A 26,188-nucleotide genomic window follows, 5' to 3' on the forward strand; every position below is an offset into this window, starting at 1 on the left:
TATTGGACATTGGGAGATCTTCAGTTAAGTACACCTGAAATATATATAACTTCCCAGGCTCAATTCCAACATATTGAGCCACAAGCCCTGAATTACCCCCTTGGGAATAGCGTTCGAGAACTTGCTAGTCTCGGTGACCAAAGTAAGTAAAAGAGACTGCTATTAACTTTCGATTAGCCTCAACGATATACTTGCGTCTATAAAACATTTCGAGACGTCTTTTGCAACATTGACAAACTGCCATATCTTGCAGTACAAACTGAAATATCACACACTTTTATTAAGCTTATTGGAGGACTTGAATTTCTCAATCTTCTCAACATTTTCTCACCTGTGAATAATTTCTGGTATGCTTCCACTCAGTAGCAGACTAGTGCACCAACTCTATAAGCTTTTCGACACCTTTCATATCTGAGATGGAATGATCAACAAGAAGAATTTCTGTGTTCTTAAAAAGTAAAACACTACCTCATCTCGCTCACCTGAATAGACCTTGCGTGTCCTGTGCAGCGACTCAAAGGTATCTTCTCAATAGCAGAAAGCTACACCACAAAATGTACCCAAATAATCGCCAGCGGTTGAGACTTAAGTAGTGTACTCATCTCTAACACTGAACCAGCCTGTCATTTGGCCTGGTATGATTGCGAGCATACTCATGGCCGTTGACCAGAGCCATCCTAGATCACCAAGTAAATTCCTTAAAATAATAGAAGCACCAAAACATCTGTTCAATTCTGCATAGGTGCTCGCTGCAATAGCGTAATATCATGGAAAACTGGCTTCAGTACATTCTTATTAGAGCCGTTAACATTGGAAAGAAGAAAGTCGCAACACACAGGAATGTGCTTATATCTATGCTTCGGACTGTTTTCAGAAAACATCGCATTACTAAGATATCGAAACTTTCAGATAACATTTTACTAAGAGGAGATGTCGAAATACGTGTTGTTCTCTTATCAAAAGGAATGCAAGCTGTTAGCATGAACTATACAACCAACCAAACATGGTAATATTTGATGAGATACGTAGTGAGATTAGGATTTCTCAATCGCAACTCACTCGCTGTAATACACTAAAATCTGTTGAAAAATTACTTCATATAGCAAAAGATTTAAGATTTATCTACTAGGCTGCCGGCTGTTGCTTTCTCCAGAAATAATAGTATTACTATTTGTAGATATCAGGATGCATTTTGATAAAAAGATAATACAGTAAATGTCGAGATCCGCCATCATGCATGAGAACGAGTGGAGTTACTTTGCATTCAATTCAAACGACGAGAGCGGGTTTGTTGAAATGAAAAAAGTACGGCAGCTCATATTGTCCTTAGGACTTCCAAATTCGATATATTCGAGTTTAAACTCATTGACTTGCGGAACTGACTGAAGAAGTCTTTAGCTATGAATGAATGAATATTAATTTGAGATCATAAGGTATTGTTTTCATAAACTATTAGAGACAAAGCGCGTTAAAATGATGGACAAGTTGATGGGTCACTTGCGATAGGGGAGGCATCCCAGAGCTGGTGAAGCTTCTTGTAATATGCTACTGCAAAGTCAGAAATCACCTTAAAGTGAGAACATTAACAGAGATGTCGCTTGACTTCATTCTAATAGTATCCTACATTGTCTCAAAAGAGATAATAATAAGGGATGAAATCAATCTCTAAGTGATGCGGTGATTAAAGAAATAATTTTGAGGATGGACGGGGATGCTCATTATTTAATTAATGGTTTAGGGTACAACAGGCGTGCCAATAATTCGAGGGTTCTCTTTCGAGGTGTCCGGTAAGGGTTAACGTCTTATAAGTTCCTTCTTACAATGCTCTGAAATTTCGAAGTCAGCAGTGGACATCGGCATGTATTCCTTAATTCATATTGGCTTACAGCAAGTAAAGTTAAAAAAAATGTAGCGATTTTAAATAACCTTAACTCACATTATACAATGGCGTATATTTTAAAAACCGTGGATTTATTCTCCTGTTAATTAGGCGAGGGTATCAGAGACATATAACTTTGGGAACGTACAGCGGTTTGTTTTAAGTGGTCCCTTGAATGAAAAAGTTTGTGATACCAAATATAAAAAAAATAAGTATCAATTTATGAATGATAATCAAGCAATTGATATACTTCCCGTTTATATGACACTACAATTATATTTGAGAGTGCTTCCTGCTGAAGAAATCTACTTAGCTCCCATAACGCTCTCACCTTGTTCTTAATCGTTAGACCGTAAAAATCTGTTTAATACAAACAGCTGTGTTCTTACGGATATTTTGTTCAAAGGAAGGCTATCATTTGAACACTCGTTAACACTCGAGGCTATTAAATATGCATTTATTTAGCGTCCATGCTCTCGCTAGGGCTTACATACAGAGTTCTGTAGGATTCACTATGATCCTTTCTATCATTAATAATATTTTCCCGATTGTGTGATTGGTATGAAACCCATTATATTCTAACCTCCGAAGCAGTCTTACTTTGGGCCTGAGACTGGTGATGTGATAGATGATCAAATAAAGAAGCTATTTTGAGTTGTTTTCAGATTTTTTCTTAGACTGTTCAATCCTGTGTTGGGTACCAAATTAGTAACACTGGTGATCACAAAGCAACGAAACTGTGGGCTTATAAAATAATCTCTTCCCATAAGCTTACTGTATGCTTTGATTAGTAACAAAGTCACACATTTCATAGAGCAGCAAAACTATTCATTTTAGAAGTCTCTTCATGTTAATTCTCCATATCCAAGATCTTGAATGAAAAAGTAATCTGATATCACGGTAGCATTGTCTTGATAAGAATATCGTATCACATTTCGTCATTCTGACATCCTCTTTCTCTCGTTAAATGTTCTAAATTAGTTTGATGAACAATACCATTTCCAGGAGGAATAATCTTAATTAACTGTTTTAAAAGCCTGCTCAGCCCAACTCAAAAATTCATATCTTTCTCGATTAAGACGAAATTCAATTTCCAAGTTATATAAAGATGCATCTGATGTTCCTGATCTATCTACTTGCACCGAGTGGTCTATGAACAACTCTGCAGGAACAATTGGCCGATTTTTATGAATCGGATCTTTGCTAAGACATTGCATCGCGCATAGCAGCTAAGTCAACAAGTAAAGGAATACCAGTAAAACCCTGAAATAAAACGTGCTACTACAAAAGGAATATCGTATTCCAAAGGCTCTTTGTTCCAATGAGATAGATGCTAAACATCTTTTCTAATACGCTTACCATCACAGTTGCGTAAAAGAGACTCCAACATAAACCGAATACAGATCGGCAGTCTGCATAAATCATCCCCTAACTGCCGTGGTAACTTAGGCAAAGAATAGTACTTGTATTCTTTACGTTCTAAAGATGTAAGCGCGTTAAAAAAAAAGTTCTGCATATATTTCTCCGCATCGATATTAGTTTCTCTTTTTAAGCCAACTGCATTTCCAGTGCCAGAAGATTAACATGTTTTAAATATACATAAAAAAAGTTCTCAAAGGATTAAATAAAATAATTTATATAATTACTATGTTCATTTATCTAGTGTTTACAAGTAGACAAATGCAAGCTCAATCCTGTGTATTTTATTATTTTGTAGGCCATTTCTCGCTTCATCTAAAAATAGATTAAAATAATTTATTGAATATGAAACAAACCGCATGATATAAATTCGTTATTTGGTTATTTTTCTCGGCTATGGTGTTGATTACTAATCTGTTCAGGAAATAGGCAGTCATCTAGCCATTCATAACTTCCAACCTTCGAAAACTTTGATAAATGGAAATTGAAACTAGGTGGTAAATATTTTAGAATAATAGGAGGAAAATTATCTGTTTTTTCTCTTCCCAAAAAATCTTTTAAACAAACGCTTATTCTTGCCTCACACACAGATAGTTGTGCTCATAAACTCAAGCCACATCTTTAGCTATGTTAAGCAAAATATGACCACGTTTGGGGCTGAAGTATATGGTAGTCCTCTACTTTCTTTTGGTTAATTCGTATTCTGGTTCTAGCGGGAAGAGTAGTTGATTTAAATAAGGATCAAAAACCAGAAGAGAACATAGTTATTTTAAACGATGCTACTTTTATGATTCCGCAGCAGACCATTTGTTTAGACCGCGAAGTAATTGCCATAATTTGAATCTTAAGTACCAATTTTCCTTAGCTTGCGTTGCACTTGCTAAGCTACTTGGTTCAAGAAGGATCATAAACTTATGTTCAAACATTTTAAGAGGAAATCAGTACCAAAACCTTTGAAAGAAGCGCGCAATAATGGAGCTCTTCTTAAAGATGAAAAATATGGATCCGATGCCCCTTCTCATGCAATTGCTGCAACAGGAAACTTGAAACTTCTTTCCATAGTACTTTCCATTGGATGGCTCATTCAACTATCTTTGCCAACTCTTGGAGTATTCTCTTTTGGTCTGATATTTTTTATAGCAGCAGAAAGTGCTATAAATGGTTGGCCTCGAATGCAGAGAACATTGTATAATTGAGGAGGAGCGTTTTGAGATTGAACATCACATACCTCAAGAAAGAGAAGAGCTCTCCGATAGAAGCAAAAGGATTTTCTGGTAAGGAAGTGATCGACTGTTTGATGGCTGACGACAATCCTCTTTTACAGATTATGTTAGAAGAAGAGTTAGGTCTCTCTTTAGAAGAATACGAATACCGGTTAAACCAAGCTTCTTTCCCTTATTAGGAGCTTTAGAAGCGCTGTTTTATGCTTAATAGGTTATGTTTTATCATACTCATTTGGTATACCTATTGCAGCTGTTTTGCTAGTGATTTTTCCACCGTGCTTTCTGCTCATCTTGAAAATAGTTCAGCTTGGCAAAGAAATGTTTGGAAAACCAGCTGTACACCCTATCGCAGGTGCTATTGTTACTTACGTAAAAGAGAAACAAATTTAGCCCTTAGAAATTCTAGATTTTACATGTATTTCAGGCTCTGGTTTACAAAGATTTGTTCATTTACAAAATCGTAAAGTGCTTGTTTACTTAAGAAATTCAACATTTATACTACCCTATTTTCCTATAACATTTTCTTGTGAAATCTTCAAAAAGGAACATTGCATAATTATCTTTTACTAGGAAATACTTTATTTCTCTTCCATTTTACCGATAGTTTACGAGCCCAATCAAAACCCTTAATCATTGGCTAAAAAACCAAATACTTCTTCGCATTATGCTTTCAGGTGATCAGTTAGAAATTGCAAAAAGATGTAGCCGAACAAGTAGGTATTTCTACCATCTATGCAGATTTAAAACAGGATAAATTAGCTGAAGTAGAAGAACTTTCTACTATTCAAGACCTTATTATGGTTGGTAATGGAGTAAATGATGCCCCTGCCCTAGCAAGTACCACTGTGGGCATCTCGATGGGAACAATATAGAGTGCTACAGCCATTGAAGAATATGATATTGTGTTTCTCAATGATAATCTTTCTTTAGTCGACTGGATCATTCAGAAAGGCCATAAAACATTTGCTATTGTCAAACTAAATATCACCCTAGCTCTTGCTGTTATCCTACTAGCAACTCTTCGCGATCTTTTAGGCTTGGTTACTCTTTGGGTTGCAGTTATCTTCCATGAAGGAGGGACTGTCCTCGCAGGTTTGATTAGCTTAAGTCTTCCCAGGTAATAAACCCTAAGCTATTTTCTAAAGGGAAAGCAACTTTAAAAAAAATAAGTTCTATGAGCCAGCTTTTCCGCTCCAGATACAGATTCATTATCTTATTTCTTTAACGTTCCATCTGGTATGGTTATTCCATTATTTGATATGGGATTAACTCGATCTCTAGAGAATAAATCAATAGCTTTTCTATTTCACCAATTTGAAGAGAAAGAGTTTTTCTTCAATATGCGTTACAATGAACTGCACTTTTTGATCTCGAAATATGATGACTGTTTCAGAGCTTTGAATTCATTCCATACTTTATTTGCTTGTTTCTTATGAAACAATAGCTTTTTCCTTCAGCTATATTGAGAGAAAAGCATTCTAGATCTTCATTTTGTCGTGACCGGATATCCCTTCTAAATCAGTTTGCGGTTCTTTATAGGCATATTTTCTTAATGTAAAAAAATTTCGAGGGTTCTCTTTCGAGGATTCCGGTAAGGGTTAACTGCTTTAAAAGTTCCTTCTTACACTGCTGTGAAATTTAAGCATGTATTCATTAATTCATGTTGGCTTAAAGGTAGTAAAGGAATTCATCACTTTCTCAGACGTCGCAGGATCTTATGTTCTGTACCTAGGTCCTAAAAACGATGATGTAGTGTTTTCAGAGTGTCTTAACTTACATTATACAATGGCGTACCATTTAAAAAACGTCGACTTATTCTCCCGTTAATAACGCGACGGTATCACACACATGTCGCTTTAAAAACATACAGCGGTTTGTTTAAGGTGGTTCCTTGGGATTGAAAAAGGTTGTGATACCAAATATAAAAAACATAAGTATTATTTTACCAATGATATTCAAGCAATTCCTATACTTCCCGTTTGTATGACACTACAATACTAATTGAGAGTGCTTCCTGATGAACAATTCTACTTAGCACCCATAACGCTCTCACCTTGTTCTTAATCGTTAGCCCGAGAGATACTGTTTAATACAAAGAGCTGTGTTCTTACGGATATATTGTTCAAACGAGGTCTTCTTTGTGTTAACATTCGAGGCTATCAAATATGCATTTATTTAGCGTCCTTCTGCTCACTAGGGCTTACATACAGAGTTCTGTAGGTTTCACTAGGTTCCGGTCTATCATTAATAAAATTTTCTCGATTGTATCCTGTTAACCTTGCTATGAAAACCATTATATTCTAACCTCCGAAGCAGCCTTAGTTTGGGCCTGAGACCGTTGATCTGATCGATGAGACGAATAAGAATCGATTTTATTTCTATGGAAATCTTCTCTTACACGGTTAGTTTGAAAATATTCACGGTATAGTCAGTGCTGTGTTCGATACCAACTTAGTAACACTGGCCAATACAAAGAAACCAAACTGTGGGCTAATCAAATAATCTTTTCATATAAGCTCACTTTATGCTTTGATTAGTAGCTAAGCGACACATACCATAATGCATTAAAAGTCATTCATTTCAGAAGTCTCAGGATGAAAATTCTCCATATCCAAGCTCTTAAATAAAAAAGTGAACTGATATCTCGGTAGCATTGTTTTGATAAGAATATCGCATCACATTTTGTCATTCTGACATCCTCCTTCCCTCTAATGCAATACACTCATGTTCTTTTTGTGTCAATGATGTCTTATTCGGAAGAATTAATGAAGTTTTCACTCGCGTCTCGCGTCTCGATTTCCTATTCTCAAACAACCTTGGGATAACTATTTATCTTGTGAATGCTTCGCCACAACGATTGTGGAATAGAGAGATACACACATCTTTTCATATAAGCAGTGTAGTCCCTCTGTATTTCCTCACATCAAGTAACAATACTATATAATCTACTCTTTTGCATACAGTAAATAAGTGCAAGGAAAGTGGATAAAGCACTTGTCTGATGACACTAGATAAGCCATTATACTGGAAATGTGTACAAATACTACCTTCAGCTGAAGTAATTTCTGAACTGTCCAAATTGCACCGCCCTTAGGAGGTTTCCACTTAAGTAATTTCTAGGCACGATTGGACTCATTATGTCACGAAATGGTATAGAAGAACTTTGGGGTATCCTGTGCACTCTGACAACATTAGTGAAGATGCTGAATGGCCATACCTACTGAACATCAACAAGAACTAGACTTTGCTCGGCATTCATTACGTGTAGCTATGAAGACTTTTAGAATCCTTGGAGGAGATGACAAAATCTAGGATCAGCTATCTTATTCAACAGTGTCTGGATGACGAAGTAAATGTGCAACATTTACAAAAAATGAAACTGCACTAAAAAACGATTTCGAAGAAATCTCAAAATTAAGATGGTGAACTTTTCCGAACCGGCAAGCTTTGGCTGTAGTATTTAGGGCAGATCGTAATCGTATTGGTATTATTCAAATGGGACTAGATCGAACAGGGAAATAGAAACTTCATTTGTCGACAATTAATTTAATGCTTCCGTTTTGTCACGCAGCTGATCATCTTCTCTATGCAAAATTTGCACATCACTATACTCAAAGATGGAAGCCTTGGAGGCAATGAGGGTATCAGAGGATTACAAGATACTAACAACTCAAGGAACTTTCAGAATACGTAGGAGAAGATGCTTTCCTCAGCGAAGTTACAAGCGATAAGATTAACGAACAGTGCTTAATGAAGTCCAAATAATTTTCTGGGGGATAAAGTCAACGTCAGACACAACGTTAGGAAGATTAATCCTTCATTCCTAGATACTGTTAGACTAAGAAATGGTTTTAGCATGAACCCAATCGAATGTTTGTGTGTCAAAGAGGATATGCGAACTCCAGGACCCGCACTGCTACGATTAGCTCCACCCGGATTAGGTTACTTACTTGTAGATAACGAGTGACTGCGAGATAGGATTTTGAACGAGCCACATGAAAGTTTGAAAAAGCCGATATGAAGTATTCAAGGTTTTCTGCTTTCTGCCAACGGACTTAATGTACAAATGGCAGATCGGAAGAAAATCTGAATAGATGAATACGAACAACAACTTTAGAAAACCAATATGTTATTGACAGCAGCTTAATTGTTGATTCAATCAGTTATAATTTTGTAATAACATTCCCATCTTACAAATGTAACAAAATGGACATGAAGACGAATTTGATGTAACTTTAAATGAAGATATAAGGACAAGGTATAAAACATGAAGGTGGTTTATTGTTCTGTTTACATATTGTCATGGTATGCGTGTCATGGTACGTAAAATTATGGAAAATTCTAAGTTCTAAATTTATTCATCTCATTAATTGGTTTCAGAAGAAAATATTAAAATGTTTGTTTATTATTAAATTGTTGTAATTAGGTTGCAGACATGTTATATCATCGTATTACGTATTGCTGATGCTTGTTGTTTCTTCATGGAATAGACACGAGTCTGCAGTGTCATAAGAATAACAAAAACAAATACGAAACAAAATAAATGTAAAACGTTGTAGAAATTATGTCAACACAAACACATAATCAAAATTAGGTAAAAGTGTGAATTTCGCAGATATAAGCTGTCTGGAGAATTCGGTCAATGAAAGAAAATGCAGAAATTGTGAATAAGCACAATTTCGGCTCAGAGATGTAAAACTTCAGAATTTGTAATCAAGAACAACAAAATTCGTCATCGTGAGGACGATGATAAAAAGCTATTGTTGGACTGAATTGGGATCAGTTTCAGGGAGTCTCTATGATCAGTAACTGGAGAGACAGTCGAGGATCAGTCGGCGGAGTCTCCATGAGCAGTCTTGGAATAGTCTCCAAGTATTATTCTCGATAAGAGTCACTATTGGGAATCAGCTGTGAACTACGTTCCAGTGGACATCCATCCACTGTGAGGAAGTCAGAAGACGAACTTCGTAGCCAGAAGTTCGAGTCCAGATCATCGAAGTATGTTTAATACATCTCTGATATTCTAACGTTGACCAATTCACAAACAGTTCTATGAAATGTGAGTTAACAGTTTTACTTAAATATTTCACATCACAACATCCTATTAAACTCTACTATAAAAGATCACGTAATAAATGATTATTCTAAAAGGTAAACAGTTTCAGTTATAATTTAATTAAATCACCTGTAGCATGTTGTTCTATAGAAAATCCTACGCAGTAGGTTGGTGGAGATAGAAGAAGTGTTAATGTATTCCTACCTACTTCAGATAGTAGGTAGAAGCAACGGATACTGTGTTATTTAATTATACATCCCTGCATATTAGGCACAAAGCACAGTAATTTGTTGACATGGCGGAGATACTGGTGTTCAATCTCAGTTAAGGTAGACCTCTTGCACGCCAAGTATTGTAGAATAGTAGAAAAGTAATAACATGCGTTAGGTTGATTATTAAAAAAAAAAAGTTAAGGCTGAAAGTGTTAAATATAGGCGATAAGTTAACGAGTAATAGTCATAAATTAGATTAAACCCTCACCACCCACCCATACTGATAGTTGTAAGAATTACATCAAATTATAAACATGTTGTCTCTACTAAATAACCACAAAGAACATTATCCGGTTCTTCAGGATAACGGCGAACCGGCGACGATGTTTTCAGACAGTCGGTATTATAGGTTAGATATGGGTGTATTACGCAGTTTTAACGAATATGGTCCGACGTATTCTTCTGAAAAAGAAGAAGTAATTCGAGAGAAAAGACAACTATGGAAAAAACAGAAATGGTACATGGTTACTTTTCAGCGAAAAGACTTTGATGTCAATGAACTGGTAGAGTTAGGATACAGTAGGCATTTTATGTCAATAGTATCAGGTGTGGTGGAAGTTTCGTTAAGTCTAAAGAACGCCACGTTCTTTGGTTTAAAGTTGGATGGCTTAGCATATAAGATATGCGGAATTTTTCGAGAGTGTGTCGACCAAACAAGGGTCAACACTTGGCTACAAAGATTTAAGAATACGTATGAATGCTCTGACGCAATTCAAATTGCGGACATAGTAGGGACTTTTGCATCATTGGAGAAAAAGTCAAAAATAATTACATCAAGAGAGAACATACTATTAGACACAGTAGCGTTCGCAAATTTCTTTCTGGAGAGAAATAAGAGGCGTTATGGGAAATATTAGACTTAGACATGTAAATAAAAGATAGACGAACTCATTAGAATGTATATAGTATTAGTATTAGTTATAGTTGTAAGTTTTATATTATGGGATTTGGTTGCATATATACATATAAATAATTAAGTAAGATTATAGTCAGAGTGATGATAAGTAGTTTTAAGAATAGGTTAGTCACTAAGAATTATTATAATAAGTATGTAGATTATAGGGTGTAGGATTTGTATATTGTTATTAATTTTAGTAAGAGTTAAATAGATGTAATTATTAATTATGAGAAATTATTAATGATTAGTAATTAAAAAAAATAAATTTAAAAAGAAAAGAGGAAGTAAATACTAGAATTAGATAAATAGTAAATAGGTAAATAAATAAATAGAATTTAAAGGAAATAAATGAAGATGTCTTTACGACATAATAAAAGATACATTATTAAAGTAATAAGGATTTTAAAGTTAATAAATATGAGTAAATAACGAGATAAAGGATAAAGAATTTTTATGACTAAGAAGCTATCTGAAAAAAAAAGAAGAAGAAGAGCATATTAGTAAATAAGGAAATAAAGGCAAGATAGAATGAAAAAAAATGATTGATGAAATTTAAATGTGTAGTGATTAAGTTTTAAATATAGGAAATATATTCAACGTAATTAGGAAATTCTTGATAGGAAAACTAGGTAGGTTAGAAATCACATTTTCGTGACGTTGAACTGGGAGTGCACCAAACCTCTCACGAAAATATTTATTTAAATTGAACACATAAGTCTTCGGCGACATTAAGGCGGTACAGAGAGGAATTAGATACCCACTTGTCGTTTCGCAAAGCAGTGATTTTTTTTTTTTTTTGCGTGAATCTTACCTATTTAGCGGAATACCTAGAAAGATCAAAATTTTGAATTTTTTTTTTAAATTGGATTGTAGGCATAGTCATAAGTTAAATGTTAAGGACATAAATAGTTAAGAAAAATTAGGAATAGAAAATAAGGCTTGCTATCTAGCGATTAAACTAGAATAGTTAAGTTCTAGGGCAAGGAAGGTAGAAAATAGACTTATCACATGCATTTAAATAAGGAATGAGAAAATGAGAAAGAGGAGAGATGGAAAGATCTGGAAAGAGAAAAGAGAGAAGGAAAATAGCTGAAGATAATAGAGAAATAGATAGCTAATGTAATAGAGAATAGATTAAGAGATATATTATGGATATGACAAGGCAAGATTTTGATTAATCTTGAAGATATTTTTATTATCACTGGAGTTGACAATTATTAATTATTAAATATTATTATGATTATTATATTATTAAAATTATGATTATTATATTATTAAGCTTATTATTATATTTGAGTAATGTTAATGAATAAAAAAAAAAGAAGCTAGCTAAACTCTGCCATTCCACATGAGTCGAATTTACATTCTTGCGCATTGAGATATTATCACACAAGGAAGGTGACATTAACTCAACGTGCCGCTCAGATGACAGTGTTTCCCACAAAAATCCTGTAGAACTTCTGTTATCATAACAGTATTTGGGTATAAAGGATTATTTTTGCTAACGTTGAGTTAATCCCGAAGAAAAATTCTTGGCCTTCATTAAGCACTGTTCGATAATTATATCAATTGGAACTTCGCTCAAGAAGGCCACTTCTTCTGCGAATTGTGAAGCATCCTTGAGCTGTTAATTTTTTTAATCCTCTGATACGCTATTTTCCTCCAATGCTTTTATTTGTTGAGTATAATGAAGTGCAAATGTTGCATTGAAAAGATGACCAGCTGCGTGAGAAAAGAAAGGGAGCATTTATTTAATTGCCATTAAATGAAGTTTCTAGTCCCCTGTTCAACTAGTCCTTTCGGATGAATAGCAATAAGATTATGACTTTCTCTATATACTGCAGCCAAAGTTTACCGGTTCGGGAAAGGTCACCATCTTAATTTTGAGATTCCCTAATATCGTTTATGTCATGCAGTATCATATTCTTGTAATTTGTTGCATATTGATTTCCTCATCCAGACATTGTTGAATAAGATCGCAGATCCTACATTTTGTCATCATCTCCGATGATTGTAAATGTCTTAATAACCACATGTAAATATCGACGAGCAAATCTAGAAATGTTCTCAATGATCTTGAGTAGGAATGGTCATTCAGCATTTTCACTAAAGTTGATATAGTGTACAGATACCCCAAAGTCCCTCAATACCATTTCCAGACATAATGTATCCAATCGTGACTAGAAATTACTTTAGAAACCTCCTAAGGGCGGTACAACATGGTACAGTTCAGATATTTTTTCAGCTGCAGGTACGACTTGAAGACCCTTCCAGCATAATGGCTGATCTAATGTCCTTTGTCTACTTTTCTTGCACTTATTTACTATATACATAAGAGTAATGGTACTTGATGTGTAAATATTGAGGAAATACAGAGGGACTACACTGCTTATATCAAAAGTTGTGTGTATCTCACCATTCCAAAATCGTTGTGGCGTAGCTTTAACAAGATGAATAGCTATCCAAAGGTTGTTTGAGAAAAGGAAATCGAGACGCGAGAAGCTATGAAGATTTGATTGAATCTTGCGAGTAAGACAGCATTGACACATCATGAACATGACGGTATAGCTTTAGATGGAAAGAGGTTGTCAGAATGATGAAATGTGATACGATATTATTATCAAGACAATGCTACCGTGATATCAGATTACTTTTTCATTCAAGAAAATGGTTATGGAGAATTTTCATCAAGAGATTTCTGAAATGAAAGACTTTTATTGCTGTATGAAACGTGTGGCATTGTTACTAATCAAAGCATATAGTGAGCAAATAAGGATAAATTATTTGATTAGCCCACAGTTTGGTTGCCTTGGAATGACAGTGTTACTAAGCTGGTAGAGAACACAGGCTGACTACACCGTGAATATTTTCAAACTAACCGTCTAAGAGAATATTTGAAAAGAACTTTCGATTCTTTATTTGTCTCAACGATCACATTACCGGTCTCATGCCTAAACTAAGGCTGCTACCATAGCAAGGATTACAGGATATAATCGGGAAAATATTATTAATGATAGAACGGAACCTAACGAATATTACACAACTCTGTATGTAAGCGCTAGTGAACCGCAAAGACGCTAACTAAAAGCATATTTGAAAACCTCGAGTATTAACGCAAAGGTAACTTTGTTTAAATAATATAACCGTAAGAACACAGCCCTTTGGATTAAACAGCTTTTAACAGGCTAGCGATTAAGAACAAGGTGAGAGCGTTATGGGTGCTAGGTAGATTTCTCTAGCACGAAGCACTCTCAAATAGTATTGTAGTTGCATATAAACGTGAAGTACAGCAATTGCTTGATTATCATAAATAAATTAATACTTATGTTTTTTACATTTGGTATCGCAACATTTTTCAATCTTAACAACCCACCTAAAACAAATCGCTGTACAAACAAAACCGTGTGAACTAAACAAACAAACTCAAGAACACAGAGACTCTGCAATAATCACAGCAGTCGAATTGACACGATTCGGAAATGATTAATTCACACTGCGCCGCTCACAAAATGGCATTAGCTCAACTTGCCGCTCAAATGACAAACTGTTTCTCTCAAAAGTCCTGTAGAACTTCCGTTATCGTAACAGTATTTGGGAATGGAGGATTGATCATGCGAACGTTGTGTCTAACGTTGAGTTAATTTCCGAGAAAATTTCGAGGCCTTCATTAGGCACTGCTCCAAAATAATACCACTTGGTACCTCATTCAAGAGGACATCTCTTTCTGCAAATTGTGAGGGTTCCTTGACTTGTTATGTTCTGGCACTTATGTAGACTTGATTAAATCCTCCGAGTAGGAGAGCATTGACACAGCAAGAACATGAGTGTATAGAATTAGAAGGAAAGAGGATGTCAGAATTACGAAATGAAATACAATATTCTTATCAAGAATATCCTACCGTGATATCATATTACTTTGTCATTAAAAACTTGGATATGGAGATGTTTCATCAACAGACTTCTGAAATAAGTGACTTTTTCTGCTCTATGAAATGTTTGGAACTTGTTACTAATCAAAGCATACAGTGAACTTCTATGAAAAGATTTTTGGTTATCCCACTGCTTCATTCCTTTGTAATGACCAATGTTACTAAGTTGGTAGCGAACACAGGACTCAATATACTGTAAATATTATCCAGCTAACCGTCTAAGAGAAGATTTCAAAAGAACATAAAATCGATTCTTTATTTGTCTGATCGATCAGATCACCGGCCTCAGGCCAATGTAAGGCTGTTCCGGTTGTTAGTTCCAATATAATGGGTTTCATAGCAAATTTCACAGGATGCATTCGGGAAAATAATATTAATGATTGACCGGAACCTAGTGAATCCTACACAACTCTGTATGTAAGCCCTAGTGATCAGCAAGGACGCTAAGTAAATGTATATTTAATAGCGTCGAGTGTTAACAAAACGTGATTTTCTTTAAAAAATATATCCGTAAAAATACAACTCTTAGGACTAAACAGCTTCTATCATTATAATGATCAAAAACCAGGTGAAAGCGTTATGGGTACTAAGTAGATATCTTCAGCAGGAAGCACTCTTAAATAGTATTGTAGTTGCATATAAACGGGAGTATAGCAATTGCTTTACTATTATTGATAAATTAATACTTATGTTTTTTTTAAAATTGTCATCACAAATGTTTTTAATCGTTAGGGCCCACCAAAAACAAACCGCTGTACGTTGCCAAAGCTATGTGACTGTTATCACCTTGTCTTATAAAAGGGAGAAGTAAATCCACGGTTTTTTAAATGGTACGCCAATGTATAATGTGAGTTAAGTAGCTCTAAGAGCACTTGCAGATGCATATTATAAAAGGCTTCCAATACGCAAGTGGGCCATCAGCTTGTCCATCATTTTAATGCGCTTTCTCTTTTCTAGTTTATGAATACCATTTGAGCTCACCGGTTTTTTTCGCATCACGTACCTTTCACCTAAGGATCTCCTTCTAGGGTTTCATGACAATAGCCTGCATTGAATCCTTTACATGCTTATGATCATAAAGGTAATATAACTGTTACAGAATATTGTTAAGCTTCGTGGGCCTCTGTCTGAAAAGCAGCTTGTTACAGTGGCAAAAGATCAAGGTGCTGAGCAGTAAGCATTGATTATCCTTATATCGTATAAAACCTAGACGAATAAGTTGAAACCAACTGTCAACGACGTGTAGTAGAGCTTTCATTCGTACGACCCTGTCTTGTATAAAAATGTACTAGAAGACTTTGCATGTACGGAATATCCAAACATCGTTCTATATTAAGAGTGTTAAACTTGACATCTTTGTAGGTGAGTCGTAAACTAAACGGAGGTTACATAATATTATGTGTCCTTGCACATTGCAGAATACTTGAAGTCAATCATCTGTTGTTGAGCATATTAACATATAAACAATCAAACTATAAACAGTTGTAATAAACGTACAAATGAATGATACAGTAGTATCCGAAGGTAATATCTAAATGAATTGGTTTTGCTCGTTAAATTAATTGTGTTCTGCTACGGTTTTGTTTTCACTTCGAGTACCAAAGCCGCTCGTGTTAAAGGATTCCAAAATATTTAAACAGAACAATAAACCACCTTCATGTTTTATACCTTCATTTAAAGTTATATCAAGATCGTCTTCATGTCCTTTTTGTTACATTTGTAAGGCGGGGACGTTATTACAAAATAATAATCATAACTGATTGAATCAACAATTAAGCCGTTGTCAATGACATATTGGTTTTCTATAGTTCTTGTTCGTCTTCATCTATTTCAGATTGTCTTCCGATCTGCAATTCGTACATTAAGTCCCTTGGCAGGAAGCAGAAAACTTTGAATACTTCATATCGGCTCTTTTAAACTATCATGTGGCTCGTTCACAATCCTATCTGTCAGTCACTTGTTATCTACAGGTAAGTAACATTATCCGGGTGGAGTTAATGGTAGCAGTGCGGGTCCTGGAATTTGCATATCCTCTATGAAACACAAACCTCATTCGATTGGGTTCATGCTAAGACCATTTCGGTTCTGGAAATAGAAGACTTCCGAATTGAATGGGAGCTGCCGTGTCACTAGGGGGAAAAGTGACCATTTTGAAGCTTGAAACTTCTTTCTGGCTATACCAGATATGGCTTATACCAGGGTGGACATTTCCCTTCTCTATGTTGGCGTATAAAAAATGTCTAATGTTGACTATTTTGTCAGGATTCAGATTTGGTTGGTTGAAGACTCTGACTAATTTGCAGTATTCTTTTTCTTTTTGAACGAAAAAGGAGGCTAGCAACTATTCTCTCTTGAGTAGAGCTGAGTTCGTGTCAAAACTGTTGCATCATGGAAAAAGCGAAAGCACTGTATTAATCACGTTAAGTTTGTTTAAATTTAATGATTTCGTAGCATCTCTTTTCTGTTCTACTTGTATGTGGCTTAGCACCATCAGCAATTGCTCAAGAAGTTTTCTACCAATATTCTTATAAGATCTCAATTAGACACATCAACAGGTAGAGATTTCTCTTTTGTAGATTTCCATTACTGTCCGAAAACTGTTTGCATCATTTAAAGTCGGCTAGTGTTGATCTTTTTTCAAGAGCTGTGATTGAATTGCTGTGGTTTTAATGGCAGAATTATATTCGATCGTTGCAGATATTACCCGAAAGCTGTTTTTTGTCTCCCGGCACTTTCCGTGTCTATTTGTAATTTAGGTCACAAATCTCAAGGGCCCAATTAAAACTAACCGCTGTACGTTCCCAAATCTATATGACTCCGATATCCTTGTCTTATGAAAGGTAGAAATAAACATCCTGATATCCTTGTCTTGTGAAAAGAAATAAACACACGGTTTTTTAAATGGTACGCCAATGTATAATGGGTTTAAGTTGCTCTAAAAGCACTACTGCTTCGTTTTTAAGATCTAGGTACACAACACGAGATACTGCGGCCTTCGATTCGGTGTTCAATTGCTTTACTAGCTGTAAGTGAATAGGATTAGGGAATACATGCCGATGTTCACTGCTGACTTCTAAATTTCACAGCGTTGTAAGAAGAAACTTATAAGCCGTTTAGCCTAAGCGGACCCTTCGATAGAGAACCTTCGAATTATTGGCACACCTGTTTCCACCCTAAACCACTAATTAAAAATCGAACATCCCCGTCCATCCTCAAAATTATTACTTAAATTCAATCGATTTCATCCCTTATTAATATCTCTTTGAGTCATTGTATTACTATTACAATGAAGTCAAGTGACATCACTGCTTATGTTCTCTCTTTAAGGTGATATCTGACGATATCTGCTAACTACTAACTAACTAACTCTATGGCCTATGGAACCCGGAGATTCAGTGCCGCGTTCACAAAAGCTCTCCACTGACTTCTATCCTTAGCTAATTGCATCCAGTTAGTACTTTGTATTCCTATCTCTTCGAGATCCATCTTAATATTATCCTCTCATCTGCGCCTAGGTGTTCCTAATGGTCGTTTTCCTATGGGTCTTCCAGTAAAGACTTTAAAGCGTTTCTACTTTCTTCCATTCTAGCTACATGACCTGCCCACCTAAGCCTCCTAGACTTGACGACCCAAACAATTTTGGGTAAACCGTATAAACTATGTAGTTCCTCGTTATGAAGTTTCCGCCATTCCCCATTCTCGTTCCTCTTGGGTCCGAATATTCGTCTAAGGATCCCTTTCTCAAATACTTTGTCTATGTTCTTCCCTCAGAGTAAGCGACCATGTTTCGCAACCATACACAACAACAGGCATGATTATCGTTTTATATATTTTAAGCTTCAAATTCTTCGACAGAATTTGCGACGACAAGAGTTTTGGAACCGAATAGTAACACGAATTCCCTGCTCTTAGTCGACATTTAATTTCTTCGTGAATATGATTTTCGTCTGTTAATATTCATCTTGAATATTTGAAAGTATCCACTTTATCAAAAGTATTATTTAATATTTTAACTCCTCCACAATTTGCCGTATTGCGGTCCCGACGCACTTCCATGTATTTAGTTTTCTCTGCATTTACTTCTAAACCCATGTCCCTGCAAGCGTTTAATAAGATCTCTGCATTTATTTCTACTGTTCTTCTATCATCCCCTATTAAATTTACATCATCAGCATATGCCATAACCTGGTGAATACCGTTCAACACTAGGCCCTGGTTGCTATCTTTGATTTTCCTTATAGCGTATTCCAGCACAAAGTTAAATAATAATGGCGAAAACGCATCTCCTTGTTTCAGGCCATTTTCGACGTGAAAGCTCGTGGACAAAAATTTCTCTACCCGAACTTTACTTTGGGATTCACTTAAACATATCTTGATTAATCTAATTAGCTTTCTCGGTATTCCAAGTTCTGTAAGAACGTTGTATGATTTTTCTCTCCTAACCGAGTTGTAAGCCCGAGTAATGAATAAATAGTTGATGTACCGGGGTATTGTATTCCCACTTCTTTTCGAGTATTTGGCGAATGGTAAATATTTGGTCGATAGTTGATCGATTTCGTCTAAATCCGCACTGATAATCTCCAATAATTTCATCTGCGTATGGGGTCAATCTTGCTAATAGAATATTTGAAAGGATTTTATAGGATGTTGACAGAAGAGAAATTCCTCGATAATTATTACAGTAAGTTTTTACACCTTTCTTGTTAACTGGTACAATGATTGATTCTTTCCATTCTTGTGGCAATTCTTCCTTGTTCCACAGAAGAAGAATTAGTTTGTGTATCTTGTTCCACAATTTTTCGCCTCCAGCTAAAAGTAACTGAGCCGGTATTTCATCTACACCCGGAGATTTTTGTTTCTTTAATTTCTTTATAGCGGTTACTACTTCTTTCGATTGGGTTCTAAAATATACGGTTCTGCGATGTGTATCTCCTTTTCTCCAAAAATCGTCAAAGAAATCTTTCCACCTATTTAGGAGGCTCTCCGTATCAGTGAGAACTATTCCGTCTGCTTTCTTTAATATATAAGCACGAGGTTGATAGCCTTTCTTAAATTCGCTGATCCCCTTATACATGTCCCGAATATTTTTATTTTTACTATTTTCTTCAAGTTCCTTAATTTTAGCTTTCAAAAAATCGCGTTTTTTTGTTCTAAAAATTGTGGAAGTTTCCCGCCTGATATCTGCGAAATTTTATGTAGTTATTTAATTCGCATTTTGTAACCACCGTAATTAGGCCTGTTTTCTCTTCTCTGCTAGTTTAATGCATTCTTGGTCGAACCATGGTTTGCTTCTACGTATTTCCGCGTGCTCCAATTTTTCTATTGCTGAACTTTTAATGATATCTTTAATTTCAATACAAGTATCCTCAACACTAGTGCACTCCGAGTCTTCTTAAACCGAGAATCTATTCGAAAATTCAATCTGGTATTCCTCTCTTACCTGGCTCTCATCTAATTTCTTTAAATTAAATCTCTCCGTTTTCGGACACTGAATATTATCTTTATTGAACGATAATCTCTCCCGTATTATCGCTACTAACAGGTAATGATGAATGTCGCAATCAGTCCAACTAAACGACCGGACGTCAATTGTACTAGATTGCCTTCTTCTATCTACTAATACGTGAACAATTTGATTATGTGTTTTTCCGTCTGGTGATGTCCAAGTGTATTCATTAACGTCGCGAAATGGGAATTTTGTACTCTTCACGATTAGGTTTTTGGATGTTGCAAAGTTCACGAGTTTAACACCGTTGTCATTACTTTGCTTATGCAAACTTTCGTTCCGTATAATCGGTTTGAAAATATCCTCTCGTCCTACCTTCGCATTGAAATCCCCTAATAATATCTTCATATGGTATCGCGGGAGTTGGTCAAATATCCCTTCCACTTCTTCGTAAAAACTGTCTTTTATATTGTCACCCTTATCTTCAGATGGAGCATGTGCATTTGAAACAATAATATCACACCAACGTCCCTTGAGAGTATTAAAAGAAAGTCTGTGAGTAACCAATTCACCCGTTTAATTGCTGGTAATATTCGTTTGTGAACGAAAAAGCCTGTTCCTAACAGGTGATTTTTATTTCCTTCCTCGTAAAAGAACGTAAAATTTCCGAAATTCTCAGATCCATTTCGTTCCCACCTGACTTCTTGAACTCATACTAGATCGATCCTGTATTTCTCTAACTCACTCGTTACAGATTTTCACGCGCCTGCCCTATAAAGACTTCTAATATTCCATATTCCAAATCTCATGTCGATTTTCTTTTGCTGAGGTCGTGCCAAGTTATCAGTCGTTGTCCGAGGCTGTTGTGAATGCTTCTGAACAAGTACCTTTTTTTAACAGGATTAGGGTGTTAGCCTTACCGAAACCCCCAAGCTGGAGGACCACTCCTAGTCATCTGTCCGCGACTGCTTATTAAGTATATTCGCAGCTACTCTCTATATCTAGAGGCCTTCTCCTCGATCCTCAACCTGAGGACGCTCCATGCCGTGGTGACAGGTAATAAGCTCTGGGATGCATGCCCTATCGCTAGTGACCCATCAACTTGTCCATCATTTTAACGCGCTTTCTCTTTACTAGTTTATGAAAACCATACCTTATGATCTCACCGTGATATTCATTCTTTCTCAACCAAAAACTTCTTATTCTGCTCGTCAAGGGTTTAAACTCGAATATTTCGATTTTGCAAGTCCTAAGGATCCTTAGAATTGAATGCTGCACAGCTGCCGTGTTAGTAGGGGGAAAAGTGGCCATATTGAAGCTTTGTAATTACTCTGTTGTTATATTCGATATGCTTATACCAGGGAAGATAATTTTTTTTCTCCATACAGGCGGATAAGATGTGTGTATTCTTGATCATTATGTCAGGATTGGAGTTTGTTTGGATGAAGACTGACTAACTTGCACAATTCTTTTTCTTTTTGAAGGCTGCCAGCTATTCTCTCCTGAGTATAGCTGAGGTCTTGTCAAACCTGTTGCGTCATGAAAAAAGTGAAAGCACATTTTTAATGACGCTAAACTTTCTTTAAATTTAAAGATTTCGTAACATTTTCTTTGAGTTCTGCTTGTATTTCGCCTTAAAAGAATCAGCAGCTGCTAATGAAGTCTTCAACCAAATTCTTAAAAGATCAGAATTAGAACCATCAACAGCTACAGATTTCCCATTTCTGGTTTATCCATTTCTGTTGTCCATATACAACCACCTTTACTCCCTCGAAACCTGTTTGCATCATTTGCAGCCGTCTACTATTGATCTCCAACTTTCTCAAAAACCGTGATCGTATTTTCGTGAATTCAATGGCAGAATTAAATTCAATCTTTTATTTCCCGAAAGCTCTTTTTTGTCTTTCGGACTTTTCGTGTCTAATTGTAATTTATATCCATAAAACATAAGGTGAAAATAGCGCATAACATAAATTATATACGTACTTATCGCAGATTTGACTTGACATTTTTAGTCCACACCATTCCGTGTAGAGGAGCTCTTCCTTCTTCGTGTGGGTTTTAAAAGTCAAGACAACACAGACTCTGCAATATTCACAGGAGTCGAATTGACACTCTCTCGCATTGAGATATTATCACACAAGAAAGGTGGCATTAGGTCAACGTGCAGCTCAGACGACAATCTGTTTTCCACAAAAGTCCTGTAGAACTTCTGTAATGGTAACAGTATTTGGGAATGAAGTATTAATCTTGCTAACGTTGTGTCTGACGATGATTTAATCCCCCAGAAAATTTCGTGGCCTTCATGAAGCACTGCTCGATAATCATATGACTTGGATCTTGGCTCAAGACCTCATTTTTTTGCGAATTTTGAGGTTCCTTTAGTTTTAATTTCTTGTAATCCTCTGATACTTTAGTTGCCTCCAGGGCTTCCATCTGTTGAGTATAGTGATGTGCAAATTTTGCATAGAAAAGATGACCAGCTGCGTGAGAAAACGGAAGCATTAATTTAATTGTCTGCAAATGAAGTTTCTAGTCCCCAGTTCGATATTGTCCCGTTCTATGAATAGCAATACGATTTACCTGTCCGGTTCGGTTACCTTATTAATTTTGAGGTTTCCTAATATCGTTTGCAGTTTCATTTTCTTGTAAATTTTGCATATTGATTTCCTCATCCAGACATTGTTGAATAAGATCGCAGATCCTAGATTTTGTACTCTCCCCCGAGGTTTGTAAATGTCTTAATAACCACATGTAAAGGGCGAAGAGCAAAGTCTAGAAGTGTGTTCTCAATGATCTTGAGTAGGAATTGCCATTCAGAATTTTCACTAATGTTGTCATACTGTACAGGATATCCCGAAGTTCTTCTATACCATTTCCTGACATAATGTATCCAATAGAACCTAGAAATAACTTAAGTTGAAACCTCCTAAGTGCGGTACGACTTTGGACAGTTCAGAAATTTCTTCAGCAGCAGGTACGATTAGAAAACCTTTCCAGTATAATTAATGATCTAAAGTCATAACAAATGCGCTTTGTCCACTTTTCTTGCAATTATTTACTGAAGCAGAAGAGTAGAATCTATAGTATTGGTACTTGATGTTGAATTATTGAGAAATACAGAGTGACTACACTGCTTGTATCAAAAGCATAGTGTATCTCACCATTCCACACTCGTTGTGGCGAAGCTTTCACATGATGAATAGCTATCCAAAGGTTGTTTGAGAAAAGAAAATCGAGACGCGAATGAGTAAGTGATGACTTGATAATATGTTTCGAGTAAGACAAAATTTATAGGACAAGAACATGAGTGTATAGAAGTAGAGGTAAAGAGGATGTTAAAATGACGAAATGTGATACGATATAGTTATCAAGACAATGCTACAGTGATACCAGATTACTTTTACATTCAAGAACATGAATGTGGAATATTTTCAAGAGACCATTGAAATGAATTACTTTTTCTGCTCAATGAAATGTGTGGCAATTAATTACTAATGCCACAATTTGGTTGCTTCGTAATGACGAGTAGTAAAAGTTGGTAGCGAACACAGGACCGACTATACCGAAACAATGAATTTCACGGTGTGATCATATGGGAATGTCTCCATAAACTGGTAAAGATAAAGCGCGATAAATGATAGGCAAGTTGATAGGTCACTTGCATTAGTGCAGACATTCTAGAGCTGGTGAAGCTCTTTGCAATATTCATTAGCAACCTCAGAAATCACCTTAAAGTGAGAACATTAGATGTCACTTGACTTGATTGTAATAGTATCCTACATTGTCTCAAAAGAGATATTAATAAGGGATTAAATCAATCTCAAAGCGATTGTCTGATTTAAAAAATAATTTTCAGGATGAACGAGGTTGTTCGATTGTTAATTAGTGGTTTAGGGTGCAACAGGCGTGCCAATAATTTAGGGTTCTTTTTCCAGGTTTCCGGTAAGTGTTAGCGGCTTATAAGTTCCTTCTTACAACGCTGTGAAATTTATTTCTTATGTGAAATGTATTACTTGATTGATATCGGCTTACACCTTGTGAAGGAATTCAACACGTTATCGGACGTCACAGGATTTTATGTTGTGTACCTAAGTCTTAGAAACGATGATGTAGAGATTTTAGATCAACTTAACTCAAATTATACAATGGCGTAGCATTTAAAAACCGTGGATTTATTGTCCCGTTAATAGGACGAGGGTATCACAGACATACAGCTTTCGTAACGTAAAGAAGTTTTTTTAGGTGGTAACTTGGGATTAAAAAAGGTTGTGATACCAAATGTAAAAAAACATAGGTATTAATTTATGAATGATAACTAAGCAATTGCTATAGTTCCCTTTTATATGCAACTACAATACAATTTGAGAGTGCTTCCTGCTGAAGAAATCTACTTAGCACCTAAAACGCTATCACCTTGTTCTTCATCGTTAGCCCGATAGTTACTGTTTAATACAAAGAGCTGTGTTCATACGGATATATTGTTCAAACGAAGTCTACTTTGTGTTAACACTCGAGGCTATTAAATATGCATTTATTTAGCGTCTATCTGCTCACAAGGTCTTATTAAATGTTACTATGTTTCGTAGGTTGTAGTGCATGCTAACTACTTGCATTCGTTTTGATAGAGAACAATCCGTATCTAGACATCTCCTCTTAGTAAAACGCTAACTGAAAGTTTCGATATCTTAGTAATACTACGTTTTCTGAAACAGTCTGAACAATAGATGTAACCACATACCTGTGTGTTTCGACTTTTTACTTGCCAACGTTAACGGCCCTACTAACGAAGGTACTTAAGGCAGTTCCCATGATATTCCGCTATATGTAGCAAACACCTAAGCAGAATTCCACAGACGATTTGGAGCTTCTGTTATTGTAAAGGAATATTCTTGGTGATCTAGGATGGTTCTGGTCAACGGAGATGGATATGCTTCCAAACATAGGAGGCCAAATGACAGTCTGGTTCATTGTTAGAGATGAATACACATCGTAAGCCTATACTGCTGGAGATTAATCGGGTATTATTTGTGGAGTAGCTTTCTGCACTTGTTGGTGCTCGGTCACCCATACTCTATAGACGTCAGCGAGATGAGGTAGGATTGAATTTATTAAGTAAGATTAGAGAAATTCTTGTTGATCATTCCATCTCAGATATAAAAGATGTCAAAAACCTAATACAGTTAGTTCACTAGTCTGCTACAGAAAGGTAGCGTACCAGAAATTTACTCACCGTTCAGAAAACGTGAAGATTGAGAAATTCAAATCCTCCATTTTAGTCCACACCATTGCGTGTAGAAGGGCTCTTCCTTCTACTTGTATGTATTAAAACACAAGACAACAGAGACTCTGCCATATCCACAGGAGTCGAATTGAGATTCTTACGTATTGAGATATTATCACACAAGGAAGGTGGCATTAGCTCAACGTGCCGCTCAGATGAAAAAGTATTTCCCTCAAAAGTCCTGTAGAACTTCTCTTATCCTAAGAGTAACTGTTAATGAAGGATTAATCTTGCTAACGTTGTGTCTGACGTTCAGTTAATCCCTTAGAAAATTTTCTGGACTTCATTAAGCACTGTTCGGTAATCATATCCCTTGAAACTTCGCTCAGGAAAGCCTCTTCTCCTACGTATTCTGAAAGTTCCTTAAATTGTTAGTATCTTCAAAACCTCTGATACTGTAGTTGCCTCCAAGGCTTCCATCTGTTGCTTAGAGTGATATGTAAATTTTGCATAGAAAAGATGACCAGCTGCGTGAAAAAACGGAAGCATTAAATTAATTGCCTACAAATGAAGTTTCTATTTCTCTGTTCGATCTAGTCCCTTTGGATGAAGGCAATACGATTATGACCTTCTCTATAAACTGCATCCAAAGCTTGCCGGTTCGGAAAAGTTCACCGTGTTAATTTTGAGTTTTCCTCGATATCGTTTTTTCATGCAGTTTCATTTTCTTGTAGATGTTGCATATTAACTTCGTCATCCAAACATTGTTGAATAAGATCGCAGATCCTAGATTTTGTCATCTCGTCCGAGGGTTCTACATGTCTTCATAGCCACATGTAAAA

Source organism: Thermobia domestica, chromosome 13 (assembly GCF_964235325.1).
Source record: "Thermobia domestica chromosome 13, izTheDome1.hap1.1, whole genome shotgun sequence".
Lineage (NCBI taxonomy): Eukaryota > Metazoa > Arthropoda > Insecta > Zygentoma > Lepismatidae > Thermobia > Thermobia domestica.